The sequence below is a fragment of the Sycon ciliatum genome, chromosome 3, assembly GCF_964019385.1.
Source record: "Sycon ciliatum chromosome 3, ocSycCili1.1, whole genome shotgun sequence".
Taxonomy (NCBI): Eukaryota; Metazoa; Porifera; class Calcarea; order Leucosolenida; family Sycettidae; genus Sycon; species Sycon ciliatum.
The window spans coordinates 39,070,252-39,084,055 of record NC_088645.1 but is presented as its reverse complement, the minus strand read 5'-3'; the positions used below and the strand labels follow the sequence as shown (position 1 = coordinate 39,084,055).

General features: G+C 47.7%; 1 long non-coding RNA gene across 1 annotated transcript; it reads left to right on the top strand.

Moving 5' to 3' along the window:
- Window positions 1-1,244, top strand: LOC135812752 (uncharacterized). The gene is made up of 2 exons (XR_010552953.1): window positions 1-356; window positions 568-1,244. It is a non-coding gene; the product is annotated as an uncharacterized LOC135812752 (long non-coding RNA).
- Window positions 1,245-13,804: the final 12,560 nt, after the last annotated feature.

Here is a 13,804-nt window from a genome sequence, read left to right as displayed (position 1 = left end):
TCTTTCTGTTTGTCCATGGAAGAAGAGGGTATTTGTGTCATCATGGCTTCTGGCTGTGTTGTTGGCTACTATAATCTTACTGGTAACCCCCCTGGGATGAACCTGCACCAATTTCTGAAGGATTGTGCTTGGCACAGGCCGAGCAGTGCACCATAGCAGCTATGAAGCGACATAATTATTTGCTTGACAATTCAGGGACTACAATGTAAATCCTTCGCGTGTGTTCCAGCCATTTGGCAGAGAAGGATTTTCAGGAGGAATATTATGGCACTCATCCGATGAGGACGCTGGTGGATGAAACTGTGGTGCGTCCTTTTTCGCACGCCACACTGTGAAGTGTCAGTCGAAAAGCGGAGGTGAGTGCAATATTTCAAAAACACTAGCTACTGTATGTAGTTCTTTCTTTTCCAAAGCATTTGTAGAATTGTTTTGGACTACATCACTACGAAATGTGAAGCTTTCCGAAACCGGCCTGATGAGGTGGACGGCAGTAGATCTCCTGTTTCCCTAGGCTATGCTGCGTGCGATCGATGAACCTGTCTGCGATTGCTGTTCTTGATTTTACAGGAAGAAGATCAAGAGCGGCTGTACCATCGGTCGCAGTGACTCACTGTTGAGCTACGACCACTGCCACCGCCCCAAGGTTATAGGAAGGACTGTTTGCAGCGCCAGCGCCTCTAGCTGGCATGTTTTTTTCCTGTATGAACACACAGTATGTACTGCTGATAAGCTACATCACGCAATGACCCGCAGTTCAAGGAGAGAAGATAGTCCACATACCGGCAACGGTGTACACCTATTCGGGAACTCGTTGGGTTTTCTCAGTATGGATGCAGATGAGAGCCAGACATTATTATTATTGTGTGTATGCGTGCAAGCGCGTGAGTGTGTGTGTGCGCGCGCACGCGCTTGAGTGTGCGCGCACGAGCGTGAGTGTGTGCGTGCGCGCGCCCGTGAGTGTGTTTGCGCGCACGCGCGTGAGAGACAGACATTATTATTATTGTGTGTGTGGGTGCACGCGCGTGTGTGTGCGCGCGCACGCGCGTGACACTGAGTGTGTGCGCGCGCGTGAGTGTGTGTGCGCGCACTTGCGTGAGTGTGTGTGCGCGCACATGCGTGTGCTTTTGTGTAATGTAATATAACATTCCAAATATATTCACGTCATCTATTCTGTGTTCTCCTTTATGTCATTCTCTCCCCATTTGCGGGAGGGACATGGAATGACAAGTAGTAGATGCATTGCCGTTAGTGATCCGGAGGGATGTGTGGGTATGCAACCAAGTGCATGAGTGCGCGCATGTGTGCGTGCACGAGCATGTGCACAGGCACTTGTATGCTTATGCACTCGTGTGCGCACGGGCTTGTGAAATTGCGTGTCTGCGTGCGTGAGCACGTGTGACTACTATACTATGTGCCCACCAAGGTGAGCACATGTGCGTGCGTGTGTGTGGGGCGCAGGCGGATATGTGCACACATTTTAGAATGATAATCAAAGACAGAGCTGTTCCGGTAATGCAGTCATGAGACACCACAGTAGGGCAAAACGCACTCAATATGCTACTGTGCTGTTGCTGCTGCTAGAGTGCACAGCGTAATTGTTGGTACACAGCTACGTGAAATACAAGAGAACGTCTCAGCATTCTGTAAAGACTAAGTGATAATGCAAAAGGTGAGAATGTATTTCGCCACAATACGAATTGAGTGCAGTCCACTTATGTGAGATAAAGCACAAGTGAACCGATACACATTGCACGACTTGCACGGAGATAATGCTAGCCATGTTACGCAGCAAACTCCATGTACAGGAGTACGAGTGAGGAGACTATTGATCTGAGTACTGTGCGAATACAAAATTTCACACAATTTACGATATGAAGAGAACGATTCGATTTGTGAGCATTACGTAGGACTATACATAGCCAGCAATCGCATGTCATCACGTACATTCAAAATCAACATAATTATGCTAATCGACCTTTTTTTCAGCATCACGGTTCAAGTCCTGCTTGGAAGCGGAAGGATTTTTTCCAACCGTGATGCGACCCACAGTTAAAGGGGAAGTATACCCTAAAATCAAATTTTCACCAGTTGTAGTCTTCTGGGTGCTGAGTCGAATGGTCTTGGTCCGAGGAAGCTGCGACGCTCCCTTCCTACTTGAATCCCAATCGAACTCGCGCACTTCCACCGAAACTGGGTGACTGCGCCCTACTAGATGGGGATTTGTATGCAAAATGTCACTAAAAGCGCCATTTCGTTCTTATAAAAGCACGGATGACCGCGATTGGCCCATATGTTGTAGTCTTTTGGACGCTGAGTCGACTGGTTTTGGTCCGAAAAGGCTGCAATGCAGCGTTCCTCCTTTATTCCCAATCGAACATGGTTGAACAAGCGGTCACGTGCTCCTGGGTGCCCAAATCACCTGGTCACCGCGCCAGCAGGCGACAACTTTCACACCAAGGTTCAACTCGAGTTCAACTCGAGTGACAGGACTGCACCCAAAAAAGGTCAAACAGGCTAGTAAGTTGTACCCTGCAGGCACGGTGACCAGCTGACTGGTGTACGCAGGAGCACGTGACCGCTTGTTCAACCATGTTCGATTGGGAATAAAGGAGGAACGCTGCATCGCAGCCTTTTCGGACCAAAACCAGTCGACTCAGCGTCCAAAAGACTACAACATATGGGCCAATCGCGGTCATCCGTGCTTTTATAAGAACGAAATGGCGCTTTTAGTGACATTTTGCATACAAATCCCCATCTAGTAGGGCGCAGTCACCCAGTTTCGGTGGAAGTGCGCGAGTTCGATTGGGATTCAAGTAGGAAGGGAGCGTCGCAGCTTCCTCGGACCAAGACCATTCGACTCAGCACCCAGAAGACTACAACTGGTGAAAATTTGATTTTTAGGGTATACTTCCCCTTTAATTGGGAACTCGTGGCCTGGCATGAGTAATACATGGATGTGGCAAATGGGATCGAGGCCTTTGGCCTCTGGTTGGTGGATCTGATCTATCCTCCCCCACCGTTTAGGAGCCGTATCTGACGCCTGATCATGGGGTGGTGGCGTCCCACGGAAGCGGAAAGGTGGTTCTTGACCAGGGAGTTGTACGACTCCTTGTTCTTGACCTGCCTGGTACGCGAACCCCGTCGAATTTTTTTCAACAAAGATGAAGCAAAGTTGGCCGAACCAAGCCCAGAGTAAGAAAATCACCCTCTCCACTTCACCATCACGATACTACGGATACTGACATAGATACGAGACGAAACAACTAAAAAATCCACAAGAAACTGTACGACCATCATCGCGCTGACTTTGGTCTGAGAATTTCTATCACGATCAAAATTGTACGAGGAGCACTCAAAATGAGCTCCAGACGTACCTTTACCACTCTCTACTCCTTTTTCAAGGCACAAAAGTCGACTCTCCACTTTCAAACCAGGAACCAGACATACCAGTGGTCCTTTTCAGCTGCTCCACGAGCGCAGGAAATGTTTACCAAGGGGCGCAGAGCAGCCTCCATTCCAGAAAAAGAGCTAAAATACGAGTGAGACTGCATGCCTGAGTACATGAGTACATGCAGAAAAAAGTCAATTTCAGCGTTTCTGCTCCAAACAGCAACTTCCTTCGACTAGCTACAAAGTCTACACCAAAGGATCAAACAACGACCGTTTTCTTCATTTTTCTGGCAGATGGCTTCCTTGTGCTTGGCCCGGCACGCCAAAAATCACACCTCGGAGGAGTCCAAAAATGACAACTCTCAGATGTCCTCGATTGCTGGCCATGCTGTGAAAACACTTACGGATTGTCAGGGTTGTCTGAGCTGCTTTGGCTGCCGCTTCATTTCGAAATAGCCCAGCCAACCGGTTGCCAGATGTTGCTGATGGAGAGCGACTTCTCCACTCAGTAATTTCTGCTTCATCCACATTTACAGCCCGATTGGAAGCCACCGCTTGCGCTGCCATATCCTTTCCTGAAAATTTCGGCTCATGCCCGAAGCCAAACATTTTCAGCTCAGGCTCTGAGCTTTCAAGCTCGTCTGATACGTCGGAATCGCTCATGGTGAGGACGTCTTTGTCAGAACTATTCCTTTCACATACCAAAATACCTGTACTTCTGAGCTTCGCCCAGGCAAGCAAGTCTCAATGACGTAGAAGGGTGTGTTGGGGGTGTGTCGCGGCCGCATGACGTCATGGCGCGTCCCCCGAAAGTACAATTTAAACCGAAGATATCTCAGGAACGCTTGGTCGGATCGAAGTGGGACCTTCACCATTCGACTCAGCGTCCAAAACTCTACGGACCATGAAGTTTTGATTTTTGGGTGTAGTTCCCCTTTAACTGGTATGTTTACTTCAACTAAACATGCATACTAAACAACCCTTAAACCAACAAAAGTGGCCGGAACAAAATTACACTTTCAAGCATCGGAGCCCGTTGGCAACAGACCCAACGCTATCCGGCATAAGTGCACCCACCAACCGAACTATCTGCCACACACACATACACACACACACACACACACACACACACACACACACACACGCACACACACACACACATCCGACCTCGGACATGCCCATCGCGGAAGCGATGATAGCGAACAGTTACCGTAAAGTAGCGGATAAAAGCCGGGTTTGCATACAAGCATATCGCGGATAGAAGCCTGAAAATCAAACGAGTCAAATGCATATAAGCCAGTCGCGCGTAGAAGCCTGGCTTCTATGCAAGCGCGGATCGGGTAGGTCAAGAGTGCATGCGCTATGTACGGTTTTTATCTTCTGGAGATTGTTTTTTTCCCTTGTACAAAATATTTTTGTATCACCAAAGACGGGCAACAGAACATAATAATGAGACTCGTGGAAAAAGAAAAAGGTCCAACCCTGCCCTGCCAGTTATTTGGACTTACGGGGGTCGCCGTGGCAAATAATAATCGAATAACCAAGATCAATCGTGAATGCAACACAAGTAAAAGAAGAAGAAAAGTGGAACAGAAGATCAGAAGTGGCATTCTGCTGCGGCCAGCACAGCGGGAATGTCAGCCAACGCTCGGTTAGATTTCGGTTGAGCGGCACGATGTCCACGGAGGCTAGCATTTGCTGAGCGGACAAGAGAGAAAGAGACCCTTGACCTGATCCAGGCCAGTACGGTGGAATAGGGCTCTTTTCTCTTGTCCGAAAGCATGCAGGCAACTCTGTTGTAGAGCGCAGTGGCCGCTTTCCCGAATCCTCCAGATGCACTCAAGACGACCGGCACAAATGACGCGTGCTCAATTTCACGGATTCGCTCCTCATACGAGCGCCTCTTCTCAGCTTCGTGTTTTCGGTACATGTATGTAGCTGGAAGTGACTGCGCTATGTACGGTGCATAGTAAAACTGCCGCCATACCGGTAGTCAGTGGTAGATCTACGCGTGTCACGCGTAGAAGCCTTGCAAAAAATTAATATCAGTGGTGCATAATAAGCATGGTTTGCATACAAGCCTGGCTTGCATTGAAGCCTGATGCAGAAAGCGGCTTATGTGCTTATAAGCACGGCTTTTATCCGCGACTTTATGGTATGTTAGACATAGCAACTTGTGCTGGGATTACACCATTCAACAGCTGGCAAGGCTGATGAATTGACCGCCACTAATTTTTAGCCTGGTATCCACAAACACACACACACACACACACACACACACACACACACACACACACACACACACACGCACACACACACACACACACACATACCCCGGCGCCCATAACAGCAGGTGTGCCCCAAGGCAGTATCCTTGGTCCGACACTTTTCCTCTTGTATGTGTCTGACCTGGATCAGTGCTTGTCTCCCGAGACACGACTAAGTTCATTTGCAGACGACACAACCCTCTACAGCCTCATCCGCATGCAGGACAATATGAATGACATGACTGCTGCCGCAAGTTGTAATCCAGCCTCAAGCGTCTTGAAGAGTGGGGAGAACGCTGGCGCATCAGATTCGAGCCCTCTAAATCGCAACAGCTGCTGATGACTACGAAAGCCACACACCCTGCTGTCCCTGACATCATGTTTGGAGGTATCGCGGTTCCGGAAGCCAACACCATCAAGCTTCTTGGAGTGACATTTGACGCCAAGCTGTCATTCCGGGATCACTTGCACTCAATTGCGACACGTGGCTGCCAGAGACTGGGTGTTCTCCGTTGGGCTTGCCAAGTGTTAGATTACCATGGCCGGCTTTGTGCGTACAAGGAATTTGTGCGACCCAACCTCGAGTATGCTCCCCTTGTGTGGATGGGAGCTGCATCCAGCCACCTCGCCCGACTTGACCGTGTACAGAAACGTGCAATGGCCAATATTGGCCCTGGTGCCCTTCTCCAAAGCCTGTGCCACCGCCGGATTGTATCTGGGCTGGTATACCTGTACAAGCTCCAGTGCATCCCGGGACCACCCTAGCTCACCGCCATGATCCCCCTCCAGCCAACCATGTAGAAGCTTGGCGCACTCGGAGTCAACCCCCTCCTGGCCAGGAGCACCATGTGCAGCTGCCGCAAGTCCTGGACAGGAGAGCACCTGCCTATGCTTCTCGCTCCTTCCCGTTTTCTGTAGTCTCAGTATGGAACAGCTTATTATTATTATAATTATTATTATTATATGCATACCCGCGGCAGCATCAACAGTGCAAGTGCAAGTCGCCCATGCACAAACACAGTCCACACGTTCGCTTATGCTGGACATGGTAAGAGAAGCAGTTGATACAGGAGACATAAAGACAACAAGCACAAACGTAGCTGTAAATCCTTTGTGTATAGAATGTTTAAAGTGTATTGAGCGATATTTCCGTGATCTGGGAAAAAAAGTGACGGCGCGGTTTCATCGCCGCAACCTCTACTTGCAGATCATATCCAGTATGGAACAGCTAGCCAAGCGAAATTGTAAGGGCTCCACTCAGCTTGAAGCGACTCCACACGTTCAAAGAAGATGTCCATAGGTACCTCACGCACCAACACTGGCTGATGGCTACCGACTTCTACGTATGAACTCTTGATTGTGGCACAGGTCATGTTCCTTGGTTCGGCTATGCTGATGATATTGGGCTTCATTTACCTTTTATTATTAGTTTGTTTTGTTTGTTATGATTTCTCGGTTTTCCACCCAGTTTAGTTTTAATGTAAATTATTATTTGGTGCAGCTTTAGCGCTATGTTGTTTATGATTTCCCTTTTTCTTAATTGTGAAAAGAAGCAGGACAAAATGTTACGAGTTATGACTAACTGTCCACCAACGTAACCAGATCTTATACAGTCAGCGAGTGCGACAAAATGGCACAAAACTGACAAGGAGTACTGAGACATTCGGCGACCTGACACCTAGCTCCAACACTTCTCCAAGGCGCAAACCAACAACCTTCCAACTTGGAAGGCTCAGGTTCGGAAAGGTCCAAGAGGGGAAGGAAAGCGCAACGAAGAAGAGCACAAGCTACGCATCACGGCAACAAAGAAGGCCGAAAGTTACTGGATGATGACGAAACTAGTAAGACTATTGGACATACCGGCCTTACTACAACTCGACGACGCAAAGCAACAGACCACGCAACTTGGGAGGCTCAAGTTTATGTAATAAACATAGAAAGGGGAAGCTAAGCGAAGACGAATTGTGACAAACCGAAACGCCAACATCCTACTGAACTCCACTATCATGTATGATGGACTAGTTATGTACAATAACAAGTAGTTCCACACGACGTACGTTTCGCCGTATAGGTCATGACGGCTCATCAGGTGTGCAAAATGTAACTCGGATGGTGAGCTACATTTTGCACACGATGAGATGAGGAGCAAGGGAGGTGTTGGATTAATGCCAATAATGGTGTTTATGGCCCTGAAGACGCCAGCAGTTTTCACTTGTGAGGAGGACAGCCAAGTTGGAGCAGGCAGATGACAGATTATTTGAGCATTTATAGCAGATCGTCTCGGCACCTCATGGTTACTAGTATCTGACAAATGCCTCTTATTGCTAGTCTGCATTAGAGCATAGCAGAATTGATCATGTCACAAGTAGTGTCAAGACTTGATGTCCTACGATTATACTCAGATCATGTTGTAACTTCACGGGAACTTCACGGGAATATTCGTCCTGCCACTGTACACTCTCCCAGAAGTGCATGCAGAAGTCACATGTCTGTCACAGCGTTCAATGGACAACGCGTTTGCATTGCTTATGGATGCAAGCGGATGAAGTGTAGACCAGATGAAAAAAAGTGATCCGGATATTCAACTAGCTTGGACTGCCATATTAATTGGCCAGGTGCCTGGACCATCTGAACATTGCTCCGAACCAATCCACAGAAACAATACCCACACAGGAAGCCAAGTGATAAACCCATTCATCAGCTATCGAACCTGTCATCGAAACGTAATGCAGTGCATGCCTACTACTACTACTCAAACGAGATCAACGGATGCCACATGTCTTAAACAGATGCAACGTGGAGGCTCAGTATTTTCAAGAACACATTGCAGTCTAGACAACTAGAACAACGAGTCTTGCACCTAATGTCCCTGATTTGCTTGCCGTACTTATGTCCTTGCAATTCTCTAAGGGTTACGTACCACAGTATGAGATATATGAGGGATCCCGGCAGCATGATAGATCCATCGGTACGTGAAATTCTCCTGGACGTTTGTGTGTGGTTATAGTGGTACAGGACATGTGATGTACGCCTCTTTGGTCGCTCACACATGATCCATTGCCGGCATTGGTTACACTTTATTATCAATTTGTTATGACCTACGTTGGTCTGCGTACCCACCCACTCTACTCTAAAAAGTAGAGACTCTCGCTTGCCATTTTATCTGATAGTTTGACTCTGTGGGATTATCCCTACTACATGTATTATATTTCAAATTTGGACTTCACGGAGAATTTTTAAAGTGTTAGGAAATTAGAGGCCACGTGCCACGTACTGCTCTTTTCTCTCCGAAACTCAACACTTGCAAGGCAGATATGAAAGAAAGAAAAAAATCATCAGTCACACCACCGGGACTCGAACCAGGGACCTTGCTATTCGCGAGCAATGCTCTAACCAACTGAGCTACAGTTTGACTCTTATCCACAGTGATGGTAAATCTATCCTTCTTCGATCAATCAATATCTGGCTTGCATCATACTGGCAACTCACACCAATCAAGAGGGCCCTCGGCCATTCGCTTGATATCATGGGGAGCGCATCAAACTATGTCCACTGCGAGCAAACAACAAATTGCAATTTCAAATTTGGACTTCACGGAGAATTTTCAAAGTGTTAGGAAATTTGAGGCCACATGCCACGTACTGCTCTTTTCTCTCCGAAACTCAACACTTGCAAGCCAGATATGAAAGAAAGAAAAAATCATCAGTCACACCACCGGGACTGCAAGTGTTGAGTTTCGGAGAGAAAAGAGCAGTACGTGGCATGTGGCCTCAAATTTCCTAACACATGTATTATAATTTACTGTAAATATACAAAATTTCGGCGCTGCAAAATTTCGGCACTTCACGATTTTTGACATTTCGGTGGCGATTTATTTTCGGCGTGGGGTAGAGGGCATGTATAGTGCGACAGATGCTGTGAAAAATTTCATCGGCGTTTTAATTTAGGCGTTTGGGGTCGGTGCCGAATATAGCCGAAATTAAATAGCTGCCGAAAATTTGTATATTAATTTTACAGTACAGTGTGTATATAACCAATGCTCTAGACAGGAAGCTGTTTTACTATTGATCGTCTACATGACATTGTATATCTTCTTAACACCATGACTTTCTTTGAAGGTCTTGTTGTTATTTGCTGCAGGTCATGTGTGTGTGTGTGTGTGTGTGTGTGTGTGTGTGTGTGTGTGTGTGTGTGTGTGTGTACGTGTGTGTGGTGTGTGTGGGTGTGGGTGGGCATGCGTGAATGTCCCACGCATGGGTAACGTGTTCTGTGCCACACAATTTCACTACCTGTAGCTGTACGACAGCACAGCGGCAGGCAGAGACAGAGAGAGAGAAAGAGACACAGAGAGGGAGACGTTTTAAATATCTCTGATGTGACTTCTGCAGTACTACATGTACTTGTATGATCGAGCGTACGAGTGTGTGTGTGGGTGTGTAGGTGTGTGTGTGTGGGGGGGGGGGGGGGTGGGTGTGAATGTCCCACGCATAGGTAAATATACAGCCACGTGTGTGGTGCCACACGATTTCATTATGTGCAGAACAGCGGCTAGCACAGAGATAGAGACAGACAGACACAGAAAGACAGAAAGAGAGGGACAAACATTAAGAAAAACAAGAGAGACAGACAGACACATAGACTCAGGAGAAAAACAGACAGAGACAGATAATGTGTGTGTGTTTGGGTGTGAATGTCCCACGCATAGGTAAATATACAGCCACGTGTGTGGTGCCACACGATTTCATTTTGTGCAGAACAGCGGCAGAACAGCGGCCGGTACAGAGATAGAGACAGACAGAGACAGAAACAGAGGGATGCGCATAAAGAGCGCATAAAGAGCGACAGACAGAGACACGGACTCAGAGAGAAAGAGACAGAGACAAAGACAGACAGACGATCAGACCCAGAAAGGCAGAAAGAGAGGGACAAACATTAAGAAAAACAAGAGAGACAGACAGACACATAGACTCAGGAGAAAAACAGACAGAGACAGTGGGCTCACCACACCTCAGTAAGTGGGTGAGGACAAGGTGCAGAAAAAGGATTGACGGCATCAGGTTATCCGTCCTGGGATCCAACTGCAGTTACCCCTGCCCCCAGTGAAGGTAATATTTGCTACTACTGTGGGTGGCTAAATCAGAGTGGATCTGATAAAAGCGTCAATAGCACCATTGATTACACAAGAGTTAATCTAGCCAGAAGCAGTCCATGGTTAACAGGTATGTATACTTCAAACAATAGGAGGACAGAGAAAGTGTTTTTACTCAGAGTTTCACGCACTAAGCGATCATCAGAAAACAGTAATTGGAAATCTGGATCAGTTTTGGTTTATATCCTCACAAAGCAAAGTGTAAATAGCGGCAGTGCAAAGCGTGAATGACAGCAAGTGGTGAAAGGTGACAACCACTGGAGCTTGTTGTCTCTTACTTAATTAGGTGATGGCTGTAGCTGGTTTAAAGTTCCGAAGGTAGTACCTATTCTCATGGCGACACTTCGACACAAGCTCACTCCTTTTGTTTAGAGAGAGGTGCTTGGGTGCTTGCGCGATTGCCAATTTTTCCGCCAGGCACAGGTTCTTCAAGACGCAACACAATCAGGCATAAGTGTGCCCACCAACCGAACTAGCTGGCACACACACACACACACACACACACACACACACACACACACACACACACACACACAAACAGACACACACACACACACACAGACACACTACTACTACTACTACTATGTACAACTGCCACAAAATGGCCACGTCGCTCCCAGAAGCGGGAGACAACAGCGAGAAAAAAGAAACAAGGAGAATAATTGAGGTGAAAGGGGACCGTTCTACACATAGCTAGTGTTTCTGTCTTCGGTGGCGGGTGAGGTCCTGCGGGCGGGAGAATCGTTCGTTACATATGCTGCATTGAATGGGCAGATTAGTCCTCTGGTCCTTTCGCAGTCGTTTGCCTCGAGTACAATTATGGCGGTTAAAACCAGCCTGACTCTTCATGCAGCGATCACAGATCGAGCAATGGTGCTGGCAGCAGTCCAAATTCAGGCTGCATCTCGTTGAAACAGCTGGTATTTCGTCCGATGTCTGACGCTCCACACAACGATGAACTGCAAAACCGCCAGCGCTTTGAAACCAGCGGTCACAAACTCCACAGTGACGGGCCCCAGGCTGCTGGGCAACAGGTAAGGACCGTACAGCTGAGCACTTGTGACGGTGAATCCCACGAGCAGTGAATGATCGGTTGCAAACCTTGCAGGTGACTTTGTTGTTGTTACACTCCACGAGATCATCCGGAGTCTTTGCAATTGCCTCGCGCCATGCTGGGCGATCCTGAGCCAAAGTGAGCCAATTCACTATGCCACCGAAACGAAGATCACGTGCGACGAGGTCTTTCCATCGCAGTCGTGGCCCACAGGCTGGGCGTGGATCTGAGACACACACACACACACACACGGACACACACACACACACACACACACACACGGACACACACACACAGACACACACACACACACACACGGACACACACACACGTTCAAGAATGTACACGAATATGCTAGAATAAGCTTCCCCTAGTTCTGTTACATAATCTTCCCCTAATCTGCTAGGTGGCATAGAACCGCGTAGCCATCTTTCCGGCTGCTATTTTCCACATTGCAATTCTGTGCCATTTCCATCGCCATCATAATTCATAATACTGGGCAAGCCTACCCGTCTGGTTCGCGATGTTAGAATATACCCCCCCCCCACACACACACAATGGTTGCCTCTTTGCTTTGTCATACCACAGCCATTCAATGCGGTGAACCCCTCGATAGGCAATTTGCCTTTGGGTCATCCTAATAAAGTTATTAAATTATTATTAAATAAGCAAACACAACAGCATTCACCGCCGTCTGCACATACGCATATACCTACGCAGTCCTGGCCCATTTCTAACACCGGTGCCACACCGACAATACGATTACGATTCAGAGAGAAAAGGATTTCAATGAAAAAAGCTATCAGTACATACACGTACAGTGGAACGATAATGTACGAGAAGCAGGAGATCAGTTGTAAGGAGGACGTACAATCACAAATGAAGGAGAAGGAACACGTGTAGTATCATGCTTCATGTCCATCCATGCAGTAAATGAATGGCAAATCAGACGATAGGAGAGATGCATTGGAAATGGTAGGAAATGTCACCAGCACACTGGTCACTGACCTTGCTCATACTGAACAGCTACATTGTACATTTACATTTACATGTACAATGTAGGACCAGCTGTGGCACAGTAAAGCGAGTTATTTCTTCAGCTGCACTGCTCACAGGTAGGTGTTGGCATATTCCTTAAAGGGGAAGTTAAGGCAAAAATTAAAATTTCACCAGTTGTAGTCTTCGGAGTGCTGAGTCGAATGGTCGTGGTCCGAGGAAGCTGAGACGCTCCCTTCCTACTTGAATCTCAATCGAACTCGCGCACTTCCACCGAAACTGGGTGACTGCGCCCTACTAGATGGGGATTTGTATGCAAAATATCACTAAAAGCGCCATTTCGTTCTTATAAAAGCACGGATGACCGCGATTGGCCCATATGTTGTAGTCTTTTGGAAGCTGAGTCGACTGGTTTTGGTCCGAAAAGGCTGCGATGCAGCATTCCTCCTTTATTCCCAATCGAACATGGTTGAAGAAGCGGTCACGTGCTCCTGGGTGCCCAAATCACCTGGTCACCACGCCAGCAGGCGACAACTTTCACACCAAGGCTCAACTCGAGTTCAACTCGAGTGACAGGACTGCACCCAAAAAAGGTCAAAACAGGCTAGTAAGTTGTACCCTGCAGGCACGGTGACCAGGTGACTGGTGTACGCAGGAGCACGTGACCGCTTCTTCAACCATGTTCGATTGGGAATAAAGGAGGAACGCTGCATCGCAGCCTTTTCGGACCAAAGCCAATCGACTCAGCGTCCAAAAGACTACAACATATGGGCCAATCGCGGTCATCCATGCTTTTATAAGAACGAAATGGTGCTTTTAGTGACATTTTGCATACAAATCCCCATCTAGTAGGGCGCAGTCACCCAGTTTCGGTGGAAGTACGCGAGTTCGATTGGGATTCAAGTAGGAAGGGAGCGTCTCAGCTTCCTCGGACCACGACCATTCGAC